The 18,526-nt window shown below is 40.6% G+C and overlaps 1 protein-coding gene across 1 annotated transcript in view; it reads left to right on the top strand.

Annotated features, from left to right (window-relative positions):
• The window catches only part of ACTR3B (actin related protein 3B), a 51,741-nt gene that overhangs the window by 30,056 nt on the left and 3,159 nt on the right, over positions 1-18,526 (top strand). The window lies entirely within an intron of this gene.

The raw sequence follows: 18,526 nt of genomic DNA, 5'->3' as shown, positions 1-18,526 counted from the left end.
TATATTATAATGCTGTGGGCTCCATTAACTTTTTTAAGCTTATTGCCTGTTGGTAGTTATCTGTACCCTGCAATATTTGCTATATGGAACTTAAAATGGGAACTCTTAGAAACAGCATAAGCTTGCCATACGAAGTAGTCATTGCTGTGTTTACTGTTACTGGCTATGGCCAATATTACCCTTTTCCTTTTTCTCTTGTCTTTATTTGTTGCCTTTGTCAGGATGCATTTTAAAACATCTCTTTTCCTTATTGTGTTTATTGGTCATTTTCCCTTCCCTTTAATAGCTTTTTTTGTTGTTTGTTCAGTATTTTTGTAACCTTTGTTCTTCTCTATCCATTTTTCAGTCTCTCGTGCAGGATACCTGTTTTCTCTTGTCATGAGTACTTTTTGCCCTTTTTAGATCATTCTTGAAAAAGACCTCATGGTTGGAACGTCTCTATCTTCAGCATGCGTTTAAGATTATCCTTATTTTTTTTACATTCACTGCTGATGTTTGTATTAGATAATATTAAGCAGCATCAGTTCTCCAAATATTAATCAAGGGCCTTAGAAAGTAGCATCTAGTTTCATTAGGGTTTACAAATTTGAGGTCACTTTGAAAGGTGCCAAAGTCTCACTTTTAGTTTTTTAAAAAAATGCAAGAAGCTGCTGGGTAAAAATGAACATTATATTCTGCTGTTAACTTTTGGTACTTCGTACGCCAGCTTTTTCTAAGCATTTTTTTTTCCATAAGCAGAAGGTTATGTACTTGGAAGTTGCATCAAACATATCCCTATTGCAGGTAGAGATATCACATATTTCATTCAGCAGATCCTAAGGGAGAGGGAGGTGGAAATTCCCCCGAACAGTCTCTGGAGACAACAAAAGCCATAAAGGTAAACATTTGATGTGAAATTTACCTTACTTTTAAGAGAGGTAGATTTTTGTTTTTTGTTTTAGCACATTGCCAGTGGCCCTTTTTACACATACAAATATAGGAATTGTTAAACTATACTTTTCCTTCTATTTAAGCTCTTCATAGAATGAGGGGGAAAAGATGTAAAGGGGAAACAAGGAGAAATATGAATAATTATCAAGCAAGACTTTCGTTTAGAATTAATATGTATGTGTTTTAAAGGTGAAATTGGCTTTAGAGTTTGCTTCAAATTTGAACTGTGCTAGTTAAGAAAATTCTCCATAAAAACTCAACCTCTGAGTCTTGCATATATTGCATAATATTACTGGGATGATCACCTATTTCTGATCATGTAATGAAATGCGTACAGGTGGACCCTCTGCTTTGAAACCAGTGATTTCAGTGACATTGCATGCACATGGCAAGGAGTTTGCCAGTGTGAAGCCCCATTGAAATCAATGGGGTCTTGCGCATCTCTCAATGCAGGATTGGGGGCTTTACCAATTCATTATGTAGGACTTTTCCTGAACAGTCTGTTCCTTAAGAATAAGGTTAGAATTGTAAGAACAGTAGTTATGAAATGTGAACCCTAGGTTAATAGATTTAGACCTCGCTTTTGATTCTCCAATTAAGTAATTTTCACTGTTTTTCTGAACTGTTCCTTGGTGTATTTAATAATTACGTATGATCAGTTTAGGCAACTTTTAATGCATGGTATTTCTTTACAGGAAAAATATTGTTACATTTGCCCTGACATAGTAAAAGAATTTGCCAAATATGATGTAGATCCATGAAAATGGATCAAACAGTACACAGGCATCAATGCAATCAACAAAAATAAATTAATTATAGATATTGGTTATGAAAGGTTTCTTGGACCTGAAATTTTCTTTCATCCTGAGGTAAGAATGACAGTGCCTAGCATTACATTTATTTATTTATTTATTTATTTATTTATTTATTTTTGGTAAAAAAAAAAAAAAAGGTGCAATATAATTCTTGATGCAAGAGCACCACCTTGTGGAAATTATAAATACCAGTAAGTCTTGTCTGAGAGGGCTGGAAGACTTGCAGTTAATATATGCACAGACACACAATAATAGGTGGACAACTGCCTAATCTTTTGTTTTTCTTGTGGAGGTATATAATGTCTAAATCTTTCAGTTTTTCAGAAGCACAAACTAAAACAAGAAAAATTTACCTGAAATCTCAGATCTTGACTGAGGCTTTTTTCTTTTTTTAAAATACTGGTTTAAATTAGCAAATGTCATGAATTATATACAGTATATTTAGTTGTGTAGTCAAACACTTTGAATATCATTCCTGCTTATAGCAATTTACCAGAAGTAGTATTTTAATTCTTGGACACTTATATTTGAGGTGCCTTTTAGGTAAGGAAACTCCAATGAACAGATCCTATTACAGTGACTGTCCTTGTAAAACTGAAGGCCAAATTCATCTCTGAATCAAGTCTCTTAAAACTGGCTGTCATTAAACAAGTCTGAGTATATTTAAAATTACCATTGATTGTATAAGCATAACTGACATGTCATGATGTTTCCCACCCAACAAACAACCCGCGCAGCAAGTAGTTCAGTTGTGAGAGCTGCGTCAAGTAGGCACCCCACGGCAGGGGAAAGAACCCAGTTTATATGGCTCAGGCAGATGGCTTGCAGTGCAAAGGCTAGGAAGGAGAGATGCTCACCTTTCTTCCAGGCAGACAGCCTGTGGAGTGTATCCTGTAGGTGGTAGGTAGGCTCCTGCAGAAGACCCTGGGTTGGGGAAAAGGACATAATCGATATGTTGAACTTGTGTTAAACTGCTTAATCTGAAATAAAACTGAATCCAGAAAGGAATGGAAATCCTGTGGCTAGAAAGTGTTTTCTGGTGCGTGGACCAGTGAGTTAGCCCACCTGCTTGAAGTAATGGACTATACTGCAGTGATTCTGGACAATGGTAAAGCATCTATCCACCCTGAAAGCAATTACTGTTCCTGCTGGGTGTATCTCATTCAGAGCTCTTATAGGGTACGCAGAAGGGTTTTTTTGACATCCAAACTTTAAAGACAAAAACCCCAGAACCCTTTTAGCATCTGTGCAAATTCTTCATATTTGGTGTAAAGTCAATCGTGATCAAAATTGGAGAGATACTGAACATACAGCTAGATCCAAGCTGCAGCAAGATCAGGAAAGAGTAGAATAACGCTGGTTACTGGCAGTTGCGGAGATCTGGTACTGACAAATACAAAAATCATATATCTAAAGAGGGGGGAAATCAACAGGTGCAAAATATGGGGGAATGTAATGTAACAGCTGCATCCATCCCCATTAAAGAAACGTTTATTTTCATCTTGTCTCATTAATGCTGCACGAATGTTACTAATGTACGTCACTAAAAACTGTTGTAATTGGAAGGAAAGGTTGGACCATAAGGGAATCTCTGAGGAGTGATCTACAATATTAAAAAGCTTCACCCACATGTGTCTTCATATGTGTTGGCACTGGCTCTAAGCCCATATTCATCGCTGTGATCCTTGAAAGTCCTAAGATCTCTGCTCACTTAATTTTTTCAAATGTTTTTAATCATTCTTCAGGCCCTTGCCCTATTATTACAAAGACAAGGCAGACTGGGTGTAGTTCCCTCTGGAGCCTTCTAGCACTGATCTTGACATGGCAGGAGGCCAAGTGCGCTGCCTGCTCTACTCCAGAATGTGGGAGCAAAGAATCACTGCTGAGTGTCTGATCCCTACACCCGATTGAATTGGGTTGGCACGTCAGCCGAATGTGTTGATTCTGTTAAAACACAAAACAAAAAACGCTTCAGTCCACTGATGCCACACCGTGATGCAGGGTCTGCAAGAAACATCTCCTGTGATGTTTTTAATAAACGCACCACAGATGGTCCCAGCTGTGATGAAATGCTTTATTTTCATCTATTGGAGTGACTTGATCACTGACTTGTAACTCTCTGCTCACATGTGGCAGAGTAAATAAAGTCTTTCATTGATTTAGGCTGCAAGCTACTGGTGTGTAGTGGTTGTGTACACATACTCGTGCTGTCGGTCATCGAGCTGGAGCAAGCATAAATAGCGATTGTAGCGGTGGGCACATGGGGAGCGGTAGTAGAGGGACGGCAGAGTCATGTCGAGTACATATCCTTGGTTTCAAGAAGGTTTGTACTCAGCATGGCTCAGCTGTGCCTCTGCTGCCACTACTAGTGTTACTGTGTCTACACTACGGTTTATACTCCCGCTGGGTCAGTGATGGCCAGCTCAAGTATGCGCATGAGAGCAGTGAGCAGGAATCACACTCCTAGCTCGTAGTGTCAAGATGGACTTAGAAAAACTGACACTTGAATGTTTGGATACAAGGGCTTTTGGCGTACTGGATCTTCAATTTCAGAGGACGTTAGCCAGGTTTGCATTTAACCTAGCATGTGCTTGGGCATGTACGATAAGAACAAGACTTTGACCTTCTTTTTAAGGGAAATTAAACTAATGTTAATGCAGTATTGGAGTGATCCATGCTAACGTCGTGGCTCTCTGTACGATCTAGTAGCCAGATCATTTGTATAGGTTTGAGTCTGCTACTGCCTCTGAGCTAGTGGACCTTATTCATTAGCTCAGTAAACTTTTAGATCCAGAGATCCCACATTCAATTCCTGCAGACAGCAGAAGAGGAGCATTGTTACATTAGGGTTAAGATGTCTAGCATTGAAGTAAGAAAATTCCAAATCTCTCTCCGGCCTCAATGTTAATCTATCCATGCTGCATATTTGTTATATCTTCTTCTGTCCCTCTTCCTTAAATGTAAATGCTATTAATATGCGCAATATGGCTGAGTTTAATATTGCGGAAGAGCTCATAACTACTTTCCTAAAGCATGAGTGCCTGATTTCTCAATCTTAATTTTTTTTATACTGCCTAAAAATATATATACACACACTTGAACTTTAGTTATTGTGTATGTTTACATATCTGTAGATTATACCCTCGATATATCAACTCATGACAGTGAAATACATGATTTGGAGTTAAAACAGGGCAAATATTAAGATGAGTCTAAAGATTTGGAGAGTGAAATAAAACCTATATTTTGCTACAACAGTAAAAAGTTTTAACACCTCTGTGGCATTATTTCCCTTTTATTTATATAGAGAAGAGTTTATTTTGGTCACTACAAGTACATTCCATATTCAGTAAGTAGAAGCAACATCAGCCCCAGTGAATTTTTTACAGAAAAATGTTGTTGCAACATATCGTTCATGGAAATTAACTCTAGAGTCCTCTCGTGTCATTTGTATGTCTGTATTCCACTTCTTTCAGCTTGCCAATCCAGATTTTATGGAATCCATTTCGGATGTAGTTGATGAAGTTCTATAGAACTGTCCCATTGATGTTAGTTGTCCATTATAAAAGGTATCAGTCTTTTTGGGGTAAGACTGACTAACTTCACCTGAAAATTAAAGGTCCATATTCTCACAATGAACTATTTTAATTATGTAAGTACCATTCCCATCTGGTATGGGAAGTGCAAGCTCTAGGTATAAGTACTACTAGAAAAAAACCTTTTGGGGGGAATCCAAATAACTTGGATTTCTCATTGAAAGGTACTTAGTATTTACTGCTTTTCATTTTCGAAGCACTTGAATTCTTGCAACAGACATGTGAAATCGGTAAGTGTTCTCTCCATGTTACCAATGGAGGAACTGAGGCAGAGAAGTTAAGTAACCTGCCTGAGCCACATGTGGAGTCTGTAACAGAGCTGGGATTATAACTTGAGTTCCTGGAAATTTATTAATATACCATGGTTTGAAAACTTTTATGTTTTTGGTAATCTTGATTCTTGCATTTCCCCCTTCACTCCTCCCCATCCCAAAAATAGCTAAATACTGAAGCTAGATATTAAAATATGTAAATAAAAAATAGTGATATAACCCAGGCTATTAACCCTGTATAAGTTTATCAGGCATCAGCCAAGAGGGATCTTTGTTACTAGCTTGTTAGAATATGAAAATGGAGGTTCCTGAACTACAGCCCATAAATCCTCAGTCTGACTTTAAAACATAGGCCTGCAGTGAGCTTTCTCTATGAGTTGGAAGTACAACTCTCAGTGGGATCATAGGGTAATGGCTATTAGAGTTACCAAAAGCAACTACAGCATTTGCTCAAGAAACTTCCTGAAAAAGCACAAGATCAAATTCGCACAGACACACCCCTGGAACCCCGACCTGGGATATTCTATCTACTACCCAAGATCCATAAACCTGGAAATCCTGGGCGCCCCATCATCTCAGGCATTGGCACCCTGACAGCAGGATTGTCTGGCTATGTAGACTCCCTCCTCAGGCCCTACGCTACCAGCACTCCCAGCTACCTTCGAGACACCACTGACTTCCTGAGGAAACTTCAATCCATCGGTGATCTTCCTGATAACACCATCCTGGCCACTATGGATGTAGAAGCCCTCTACACCAACATTCAACACAAAGATGGACAACAAGCCGTCAAGAACACTATCCCCGATAATGTCACGGCTAACCTGGTGGCTGAACTTTGTGACTTTGTCCTTACCCATAACTATTTTACATTTGGGGACAATGTATACCTTCAGATCAGCGGCACTGCTATGGGTACCCGCATGGCCCCACAGTATGCCAACATTTTTATGGCTGATTTAGAACAACGCTTCCTCAGCTCTCGTCCCCTAAAGCCCCTACACTACTTGCGCTATATTGATGACATCTTCATCATCTGGACCCATGGAAAAGAAGCCCTTGAGGAATTCCACCATGATTTCAACAATTTCCATCCCACCATCAACCTCAGCCTGGTCCAGTCCACACAAGAGATCCACTTCCTGGACACTACAGTGCTAATAAACAATGGCCACATAAACACCACCCTATACCGGAAACCTACTGACCGCTATTCCTACCTACATGCCTCCAGCTTTCACCCTGACCACACCACACGATCCATCGTCTACAGCCAAGCTCTGCGATACAACCGCATTTGCTCCAACCCCTCAGACAGAGACAAACACCTACAAGATCTCTGTCAAGCTTTCTTACAACTACAATACCCACCTGCGGAAGTAAAGAAACAGATTGATAGAGCCAGAAGAGTTCCCAGAAGTATGCTACTACAGGACAGGCCTAACAAAGAAAATAACAGAACGCCACTAGCCGTCACCTTCAGCCCCCAACTAAAACCCCTCCAACGCATTATTAAGGATCTACAACCTATCCTAAAGGATGACCCAACACTCTCACAAATCTTGGGAGACAGGCCAATCCTTGCCTACAGACAGCCCCGCAACCTGAAGCAAATACTCACCAACAACCACATACCACGCAACAGAACCACTAACCCAGGAACTTATCCTTGCAACAAAGCCCGTTGCCAATTGTGCCCACATATCTATTCAGGAGACACCATCACAGGGCCTAATAACATCAGCCACACTATCAGAGGCTCGTTCACCTGCACATCCACCAATGTGATATATGCCATCATGTGCCAGCAATGCCCCTCTGCCATTTACATTGGTCAAACTGGACAGTCTCTACGTAAAAGAATAAATGGACACAAATCAGATGTCAAGAATTATAACATTCATAAACCAGTCGGAGAACACTTCAATCTCTCTGGTCACGCAATCACAGACATGAAGGTCACTATCTTACAACAAAAAAACTTCAAATCCAGACTCCAGCGAGAAACTGCTGAATTGGAATTCATTTGCAAATTGGATACTATTAATTTAGGCTTAAATAGAGACTGGGAGTGGCTAAGTCATTATGCAAGGTAGCCTATTTCCCCTTGTTTTTTCCTACCCCCCCCCCCGATGTTCTGGTTTAACTTGGATTTAAACTTGGAGAGTGGTCAGTTTGGATGAGCTGTTACCAGCAGGAGAGTGAGTTTGTGTGTGTATGGGGTGGGGTGGGGTGAGAGAACCTGAATTTGTGCTGGAAATGGCCCACCTTGATTATCATGCACATTGTAGGGAGAGTGGTCACTTTGGATGAGCTATTACCAGCAGGATAGTGAGTTTGTGTGTGTGGTTTTTGGGAGGGGAGTGAGGGGGTGAGAGAACCTGGATTTGTGCAGGAAATGGCCCAACTTGATTATCATGCACATTGTGTAGAGAGTTGTCACTTTGGATGGGCTATCACCAGCAGGAGAGTGAATTTGTGTGGAGGGGTGGAGGGTGAGAAAACCTGGATTTGTGCTGGAAATGGCCCAACTTGATGATCACTTTAGATAAGCTATTACCAGCAGGACAGTGGGGTGGGAGGAGGTATTGTTTCATATTCTCTGTGTGTATATAAAGTCTGCTGCAGTTTCCACGGTATGCATCTGATGAAGTGAGCTGTAGCTCACGAAAGCTCATGCTCAAATAAATTGGTTAGTCTCTAAGGTGCCACAAGTACTCCTTTTCTTTTTGCGAATACAGACTAACACGGCTGTTACTCTGAAACCTGTTCTTTTGTTCTAAGAGACCACAATTCCAACAGGGCATTCTTTGCACCCAATGCTGGGGAATTGATTAGTACTGTACTGTCTTTACAAAAGAAGGCCATTTCTTGAATTGCATGCACCGCTGTCCTCCGCATGTAGGTGTTTCTTTTTTGGGGAGAGGGTGGTCTCCCTGTCAAATATCGATTAGTTCCATGCTGAATTAATATGAGGTCTGTCAGGATCACAATGAGATGGAATGGCTGCACACAGTAATCAGGGTTGCCACTTTGCTAGTTTATAAAAGCTAAAGCTGGCTCCCGTTTTAGCATCAAAGTCAGCCTGGTAAATAACCTTTCCTTGGCTAAGTCACTAAGTGGGAGATTTTTTTTTTTGCCTTCTCTTCTTGTTCACTTTATTACTTTTTATGTATAGTACTGCCAGTGTTTGTTTGTTTTTTAAAACTCCATCTTGACTTTACTTCTGGGAAGCATTGATTCCTTTGTCTCTCTTTACATGGAGTTAATAGTTCCAAAATAATTGATGGGAAATGCTGCTCTTTCCTTAGATGGAAGAAGATGGGTAGGTCACTAGGTCCTGGAAGCAGAGGGAAGACATAATACAGAGGCCTATTTTTATTATTTTATTTCTGTACGTGGAATAGGGGAAAGGAGAACAGAAGGAAACTGAAAGGAGATGTTTGAGATGAACTACCAGTGCAGAAATCATAGTGGCTAGTGGGGGTTTTTACTTGGTGACTAAGTAATGGGCTTTCTTCCACTCTGATCCCTGTCTCTGTATCTTAAGTATTTCTAGAATGCAGCAGTAACTTAAAAGCTAAACACAGTAGTTTAGATTCCCTTAGGATGTCCCCTATGGACACTATTAGTAGATTGCTCTTCTGTTGTTCTCCCTCTCCCCCCCCCCCCCCGCCCCATTCTGTTCCTCTTCCCTCTCACCGTTTTTCACTCATGTACAGATTTTCCATTCTGGTTGAGAGATCTTTGGGCTTCCCTGCTGTGCTGCCCTTTCTCATTGTGCTGAACTTTCAGAAGGTAGAAATCCCGTGAATAACTGCCAAGAGGTGCATCTTCCACCTGGGCTCAGTCAGGGCAATGGGGGACAAGTCCACCCACCAGTGGGAGCCTCCAAGTAAAAGTTAAGTTCAGATCTCCCCAAAGGATACAGCTTCCCTAGTTCTACTAAGAGGTGGGTTCCAGACTTGTTACTCCACTCTTGTAATTTTTGCCTGGTTGAGCACCCATGATCTTTACCCTTTCCATTCTCCTGTTTTCACCCAATTTATCCTTTTCTCTGTCCGTTATGTTAATTATTTTGTAGTCAAAGTTGCTGTCGGTAAAAGTGGCTAAAGAGGGAGAGAGCAATAGCATGGAAAAGAACTTTACTTGGGCTTGGTAGAAGAACATAAGTTTGTCTGAGTCACTAGATAAGTAGTAAGTGTACTTATCTTCAGTATTACAGGGAATAATACACACACAGTCTACAGCAGAGCAGAAAACCCACCTCCACTTTCGATAGCTGTCTAGCTCCCTGTTGTCTATACAAGTAATAACATGGCTGTAGCAGATGTTAGTACTGGATGATCTTCAGTGTTGTCCTGAGATTACCATTTTATTTATCTGAAAGTGTTATCTGAAGTCTTGAAACTGAAGCTCACCATGTCTCTTGCACACCAATGATTCCATAATATGATTAAATCTGAGTGTAGCGACGGGAGCGGTAGTCAAACATCCCAGGCCCATGGTGCAATTCTGGATATAGTTACAGTAATTTTACAGATGCGCACAATGGTCTTATATAATTCTTGTAAAACTTCTCAATCTTTTAAAAAGAATATTTCTGTTGGTGACAGGTAGCTACAGAAAATTCACAGCATGCTGTTGTTCTTACCTATCTGATCTGCCTCATTTTTGCTCAATAAAAATTCCTCTGCAGTACCTCCTACATTTTTTTGGTGGCTGCTGTAATCTCATTTGACCAGGAGGCTGGGATTGATTGCCCGCTCCTAAGATCTGTGCCTGTGTTGGTCAGCAGGAGGGGCTCTAGGTGTAGTGCAGCTGGCATTCCCACTACTCATTTCTTTATTCCCTCCCATTCTCTCTTATCTCCTGAGAGCGTGTGTGTGTGTGTGTGGGGACGGGAAGGGGGGGAGGCATTAAAAAAAAAAATGTTCAAGTTCTGTGAGGGAGTTAGTACCACCTGTATCCAGGGATGACTGCAAAAGGTCTTGAATAAATGTGTTTTAATATGATGAATTCAGATCTGGGTTTATGTAGTAGATCTAATAGCCATCATAAGTCTTTTTAAAATAATGCATTAAATTTTGGCTGGACAATTGTTGTGAAGTTGACTGGAGAGCATTACTCACCAGTTTGACATATTTCACCTATAGTCATTGACAGTCTCACGTTTTTTATGGGAGGAATGGTGCTTATTGGCCAGAATTCTGAGAATATCAGTGTTCTGTTTTGTTTTTTTAAACTCTCTCATTCTGTCTTTAACTTCCACCTGGACATGCAACTGAGATGGTGTCACATTCCAGAGTGCAATCCAGGTGTTGTTTCACTACCGGCCCTGTAACCTTGGGTGCCTCACAATGCTGTTGTAGCTCCCAACCTCCGCTGCTCACAAGCCGCGTACCAATACCAATGTCTGTATATAGCTACTGCCCTGGTACAGCACGTCTGATTCCAGCAGCCTGTCAGCAATATTCCAGCCACACTCAAGCAAGGCTGCTGGAAGCTAACTACTTGCAGGGTGACCCTCAACACATCCCCAGTCCTAAATTTTCCCCCAAAACATGGTCTGCACTGTCCAGCCCTCTCCTGAACAATTCAGGTATTAGAGGTCCATTACTCCTGTAAAAAGATCAATATTCAACAGTTTGCTGCTTTAACGGGACTTACCAAACAGTTCAGTTTAAACACAACACTGGATTCATTTAGATTAAAAATAAAACAAGATTATTTAACTACAAAAAAAGAGATTTTAAGTGAATTCAGATATAATTAAAGTCAGACATGGTTACAAGAAAAATAAAGATAAAATACTTTCCAGTAGCTAAAACTTAACAAGCTAGTTTTGGTTCAAGGTTAAAAAAAAAATCCTTACCATAAGTTCCCAGTAACAGGGATAACCAAATTCTCAGGCCAGGATCTCCCCTAGGATCAAAAGGTCAGTTCCTTTGTCTTAGGTGAGAGAGGGAGAGATGCCTTGGGGTGTTTTTACCCCTCATTTTTATGGTCCAGTCATCCTTTGAAGTGCACACTTCTGAGGTTTATGCCTCAAAGCAAAGTTCATTCAAACAGTAATGACGGTGACATGGAGTCTGGTGATGAAGGTAGCTCCATGCTCTTTCTGAAATACAGATGTGCATTGTCTCTTGCCATTTCTCCCTCTTGCTGTCTCCAGGACTCTGTTTACTACTTACATGTAAATAGAGGTAAACATACATTCCTTTGTTTAGGATAAACCCATTTAACAAATGCCTAGTCAGGGCTATGTGGGTATGAACATGTGCTAACATCGCACAGGGGGAATTAATAATTTTACATATGATGTTGCTATGTACATTTCACCATGATATTATTGACCAGCAAGTTATTAGTTTTCAGATGATACTTCACAGGGCATATTTTGTACAAAGATTATTACAGGAGCATATAGGTTCCTTTCAGTCACAAATGGGCAACAGTGATCTCTGCTCACTGTTCAAGAATTTCAGGCTGCAGTATCTCCCTGTTGCTGCACTATGGGATCAGCATTAGGTGTGAATCCGTGTTCTGTTATGAGACTTAAGCTCTAGCTCCCAGCTGAACTATCCTGACAGCTAACAGAGTTTCTCGTAGCACATCCTGCTTCTGAGCTAGAGTCATGTCTCTCCCCCAAGCTGTAAGATACTCTCCACAGTATGTGGCACATAGGCTTTCTACTTGTGCATATCTGTTGGAATGTGGAGGGTTAAGAACAATTATGGGTGGTGGTGAAAATTTTCCTCTGAAGTCTTCTAACATATCATGCCATTTTAAGCCTTTTCTGAAGGTTGCTTAAAAATATGCACTGCATGATAGGTAGGTGGCACTGTCTGACCATCATACTGTGGATGTTTTCAGGTCCAATAACCAGATATGGTGATTTGTGAATTACAAATGAGGATTTATTCTGCAGTGGTCCCTAGCTCAACTGTCATCAGTTTTCTTTTCTGCATTTTTGGTTCTTCCAAAATGATATGAAGCTTTGGAAATGTTATCGAGAACCTTGCTAATCTGTGCTTCAGCAAATAGAAAATCCACAGTTGGCAGTTTAAGTGCAGAGCAGGGAGGCTGGCAGGAGGGGCCAGTGCTCGTGGTGATGCCATTAGGTCCATGTCACATCATCTCTTGGCACTGAGTTTTGACTACAGAAGTTAAGCAACTTATCTCTATCTTTCTTCCTGCTACACAGCATGGGGCATGCCATCCTATCTGTACTGTTACCATAGTTCAGCCACTGCAGGATCATTAAGGAGGAACCCTTCTCTTTCGTGGCAGCTCTTAAGAGAGGCTGTATCACTTCTTTACTCTATGGCGTTCAGCCCACCTATTGGGAGGGATTAAAGATGGCTGCTGCTATCTCTCTGTGCTGAGGAGAAAAGATCTCCCCATAGCTCCAACCTCTGCTTTTTCTCATCCAGTGAGAAGTGATGTGCATTCCCCTAGCGGGCTGTGACGTGTATGACTACATACTGCACATAGATGACTAAAAATGGTGGTGATGGAAGTATGCTCCAAGTACAGTGTGTTCAGATGCTGCATAAAGTATCTTAGACTTGACTTACCCACACAGTCTGGGTCCTTTCAAGGCTTCTGCTTATGCCAAACTATGTGGTGGTTTTACAGTTCAGACAAATGTGGACTAGGAGTGAGCGATGCCTATTTTAGTTTGATACAACTGGAATTTGACCCCTATCCATTGTTATGAAGAACTAGTACACGAACCGTTGCGTCACCTAACCCTTTGCTGTTACAAATTATAAATGACTGGAGACTGTACCCAAAACAAATGATTGTCAGCTTTTACAAAATGTAGTGTAAAAAGTAGGTTAAACTTTACATTATTGTTGTTTGCGATGAGCTGAATTAATCTGTATGATCTTGGGATTTGGTAACAAATTGTTAAATTGATTCTGTGATAATGTCTTAATTTATTTGGACATTTGTTCAAATATTCTGCAGTCTGACTGGAGACTTGCTAACGACATAGTCTGGTTACAGGCTTGACATACTGTGCCTTTCTTAATCATTAAGAACAGCTGAGGTGACCCTCTTAAGGTATGTCTACAGTGCAGATGGAGGTGTCACTTCCAGCGTGGGTAGACCTATCTGTGCTAGCAGGCTAAAGACGGAAGTGAAGCTGTGGCTGCACAGACACGAGGGCAGGCTGGTGGCCCCGAGTGCAATCCCCTCTGAAACCCCAGGTGCATACTCGGGGCAGCCCGCAGGTGCTGCTACACTGCTCTTTTTAGTGTATTCGTGCGGGTATGTCTGCCTGAGCTGGAAATTACACCCAATTGTCAAGTATGTACTGAAAATGTACTTTTAAGGGACTTTTAAGTCCTGTTTGTTCAGGACTGAAAGTCAAGTTTAGTTCAGAAATACGTTGTTGATTACAAGGCATCTTCCTGACATGCAGTGTAGTTGTAACAGGATTTTAATCAAATAATTAAAATATGGCTCCAGTCGTGACTCAATTTATTTACCTTTACCTCTAAATAGGTTGTTTTCCTGCATTGAAGTTTTGGGAGAGGAACCAGAATAGTTGCTTTTATAGATTAATTAAAAGAATAAGCAAACAAATATGAAGCTAAAAAAATCACTATCTAATTTACTTCTGATTTCCCCAAACTAATGAAATATAACACAATGCAATGATCAAATTAAGGTTACAACTGAAATTCAATCAATAGATCAGTTTCAATTTATCCAGCTCACTGATACAAAGATTATTAAATCAGTTTATGAAGTTTACATAAAAATGACTTCCGTGCTTCCCAGGGAATTAAGGACGAATTCCTTTCTTTTCATCTAATAAATTGGGCTAAGAGTCTACTAAAAGTAGAAGCACTACAGCAGCACAGCGACACCTGTAGCCTAGATGCTTCCCAGGGCGACGGAAGGGGTGTTTCAGTCTGTCGTTAATCCACTCCCTGAGCGATGGTAGCTGGGTTGACAGAAGACCTGTTCTATCAACCTAGCCGCATGGACACTGGGGTTAGGTCAACCTACCTCCGGTGCCCAAGACATGACATTTTTCACACCCCTGAGCAAAGTAACTAGGTCAATCTAATTTTTAAGTGTACACCAGGTCATAGAATCTGGAATTCATGTGATTTGGTCTTAGCAGAGAACTAGTCCTGGTGTTGTAAATAACTTGAGCTTGTTTCATATGCAAGGGGAGGTGGTCGGTTTCTTCCCTCTGTTAGTTGTAGACTTAAGGCTTGGCTTAGCTGACGGTCAGTCTTTCACGTCTTCTCCGGATGGCTGGTTCAGGTGTTGATATGAGAGAATCCCCCCTTTCCTTCTGGATGGTTAGTCTTATATAGGGTTCAGTGTCCCCTTGCTCTCCCTAAGGGACCATCCTTTTTCACTTAGAGATTCCAGTGTGTTGGCTGTAGCTCATCATGGACCAATAATTTGGTTTCTTGATCTGAGGTCATAGTAGAAGTTTCCAATCTGAGGTGGACATTTTCTTGCAAAATCTGCTGCTGACCATGAGCAGATGTCTTCATTGTAAGCAGGACATGTGAGAGGCTGGTATGAGGAGCTGGAAGAGACTTCTGTCTAATGGAAAAAGGCCCATTCTCACTTTGGTAAATATAATTAAAGGTTCATTGTCAGTTACCCTTTCACACACTTCCACTCATTCCTTATGACAGTAAGCATGACAGGGAAAAAGGGACTCTGAGAGGGGGCCAAGTCCAGGATGAGTGCATGGCCTGCTCCAGTGCCCTTTCACCTAAACTTGGAGCTGCTTTAGCATTCCTTAATATAAACTTCATTCAGCATTTGACCAAATAAAGTGACCCAAACTCAAGTCTGGCCCATGTTCCCTACAGTAAGGTACTATCTAATCTTTTATCTGAGTGTAATACTTGTGTGTATAATTATCCCAATCATAATATTTGCTGTTTGTATAGCACTTTATCTTAAAACTGCTTTACAAATATTAAACCCCATAATGTCTCTGAGAGGCAGGTAAGTATTGTCCCTTTTAACGGGGAACGGAGACAAATAAATTAATTGACTTGCTGAAGTCACACATGGCTTCAGCTGATTTTTCCGTGGTTGCCCAGCAATAAGTCGTCTTAGTGCATCATTCACAGCTTGCATCAAATTTCTGTGGTATGTTAAACCAGTTTTATTTCAGGTAATCAATAGGAAGGAGAGACCCAGTTGATAAGCTTTTGAAAATGAGGAGTTGAAACTCTGGTAAATATGAAAGGCAATGAAATCTGTTCAGCCTCGTACAGGAAGGGCTGGGAGATGTCTCATCTGTACCATCTCTCAGACTTCAGTATCCCAGGGGACGTTTGCTTAATAGTAAAAGCAAGGGAAGCAAGTGTAAGGGAAGTCTTTCCTTACTGCCAGTCACTTGAGAGCAGTGGTTTTCAAGCTGTGGTCCTTGGACCCCTCAGTGTGCACAGATTATGTCTAAGATTTCCAAAGGGATCCGTACCTCGATTCTAAATTTTGAAGGGGTCCACAAATGAAAAATATCGAAAACCACTGCTTTAGAGGGTAATGTGTTCTGTACGTGGAGGGGTGAAGTTAATTTTCCTAGTTTTCCCCGAAATGTGAACTCACATGGGGCTCACTGTATTGTTCAGTCCATCCTGTGTAGCTAGTCTTGCATATATATGTTATCTGTCCATTAAGGAAAAGTACTTTTTAAAACCCGCTTCTTGTTTAGGGCTATCTTTTTTAAAATAAGATCTTTTAATTGGATCTGTTTGGCTCCTGAGGGATATCATAATTGTGTCTGCAGTGGGTCCTGTGATCTGCTTAGGTTTCTTCTGATTTTACAGATTCTGCATGTTCAAGCACAATGTTTTAAACATTTTGATTAAAAGAATCAGCTGGCTGAGAACAGCTGTTTAGACTTCACCTTCCCTGACGGGCTCCCTCTAGGAGGCTGAAGAATCCCAGGGCGTGTCACTGTGGAGAAATGCTGAAGTTTTCAGTATGACCTGACCAGTCTTTTTTAACATGCTTCACAGAAATCTTTTCCTCCAGTAGCGCTTGGAATGTAATGCTGAGTTCTACCTGGTAAAATGTCCGAGACAATAGGGTTTGCAGGCTTTTATGTTTTTAGGAGGAGGGTGTTGGCAGTTTGCGTTGTCCTCGATTTCTAAATGGTTCTGATGCTTTGGCTGAGTGACAAAAATGTATGCAGATTCCTATTGCCCTATGCACAAAAATGTTTTGGCTTTTGTTCTCCTGGGAGAAAACAGATCTTCTGAGTTCAGGCAATGTGTTGAAGACTAGATGTGAACACAGCTGTCTTCTGCCAAGGCTGTCTTAGGTTTGGCCCAGCACTGGCAGCAACACATTTAGCAGAAGACTCTGAGAAACTAACTAATAGTCTATTAGCAAGTGTGATCTAATGTTTATAAAGCAAAAACAAAAAAACCTTGGTATAGCAAATGCGCCATTAAAGGAATACTCAAGATCTGCAACAAATTTGATCTGGCTTGTCTAGATATCAGTTGAGATGATTCGCTATTTGCCCAGAATGTTTTAATGCCGCTGATGTTCTTCATATACAACAGTGTTTACAGTCATTTAGAAATATTTTCTGTGTTCTGTTATAGCATATCCAAGTTGGAAGTACCTTCTGAACAATGTGTAATTTGCCACCTTAAAAAGTTTGCTGTAATAGCAACAGTAGCAGAGAGCGGATATTAGGTTTGTAGTTAGTTGCACACTGCCTTTCTAGAAAGACCATTTTAAATCATACACTCTATAAGACTCATATGTATCTCCTCTTTTTTTATTTTTAGTTCTAGCAATATAGCTCTCACTTCATCCAATAAATCTACTGTTTAACTTGCTTAAATCCTGAACAGAATTATCACTGTCCCTCTCTATGCTAACCTTCCAAGCAATACATTTCGATGGCATCTTCTTAATTGCCATTTTATCAAATAAGTTCCAGTGGACCTTTTTTTTTTTAAACTCGTAACAGTTTTCCTTTTGGATATTGAACATGCAGCTAGTAACCCATCTGGACATAGAGAAGACCTTGCTTTATTTTTCTGCGCTTTATGTTGGTATTTGCAGCTGCTCTGTTTTTGACGGCAGATTCAAGCTTGCTTTCTTTTTTTTTTAAAAACTCTTTATTAATGTATTTTTTTTTTTGCAAGGGCCTCTTCTCCAGAGCATTCTTTTTTTGCTTATGTTATTAAATGTAATCTGAATGAACCCCCAAGTGACACTTTTTCTGTCAACAGGACTTTGACAGATGCCCAGATTATCATCATAAACAAAGAAGCAAGCTGTTCTCTTATTTTACAAGGCAAAACAAGGTTTTCTTGCTATCCATTATTAAAATAACCCCAAGCAGTTAATTCTGCATCCTGCAAGATGAATGTTTGTTACAGATGTCATGGACTCCAGGACTTTCTTTATTTAAAAAAAAAAAAATCTACATGGGGACTGAATAGTTCAAAGGATTGGTACAGGGGGTCTTTCACTTCTGGTTCAGTGGCTGAATTCCAGTCCAGGTCTGTAGGGTCAAAAACCTGTTACCATCTGATAGAAGCTTGGTCTGCAGGAAATGAGCGCCTGGTCACGTTTAGTTAAATTCCTAGTAGGTGTGGTCTGCACCACAAAAATGATTGCAGTAAGTACTAATTGGCACCTTGGTTTGCAATCGCAGCAGATTGAACGGACACGGACTGAGTTTCTTTCTGACCCTTACGGAGCACGTCTTCAGTCAGGGATTAGACCCCTTGTAATGGTGCTTGCTGTGCCGCTTCCTGTGCTGTGTTAGATACGCAGGATTTAAGTTTCCAGGGTCCTGTTTGTCATCTTCCAAAGCGCTGAAACAATTTCATTCATTCTCAGAGTTGCAGGACAGTAAGTGAATGTACGTGTGATTTTAAATGTCCTG

This window comes from Lepidochelys kempii, chromosome 2, assembly GCF_965140265.1.
Source record: "Lepidochelys kempii isolate rLepKem1 chromosome 2, rLepKem1.hap2, whole genome shotgun sequence".
Classification (NCBI taxonomy): Eukaryota; Metazoa; Chordata; order Testudines; family Cheloniidae; genus Lepidochelys; species Lepidochelys kempii.
The sequence above is the reverse complement of the archived record's forward strand: the minus strand, read 5'-3'. Positions and strand labels throughout refer to the sequence as shown.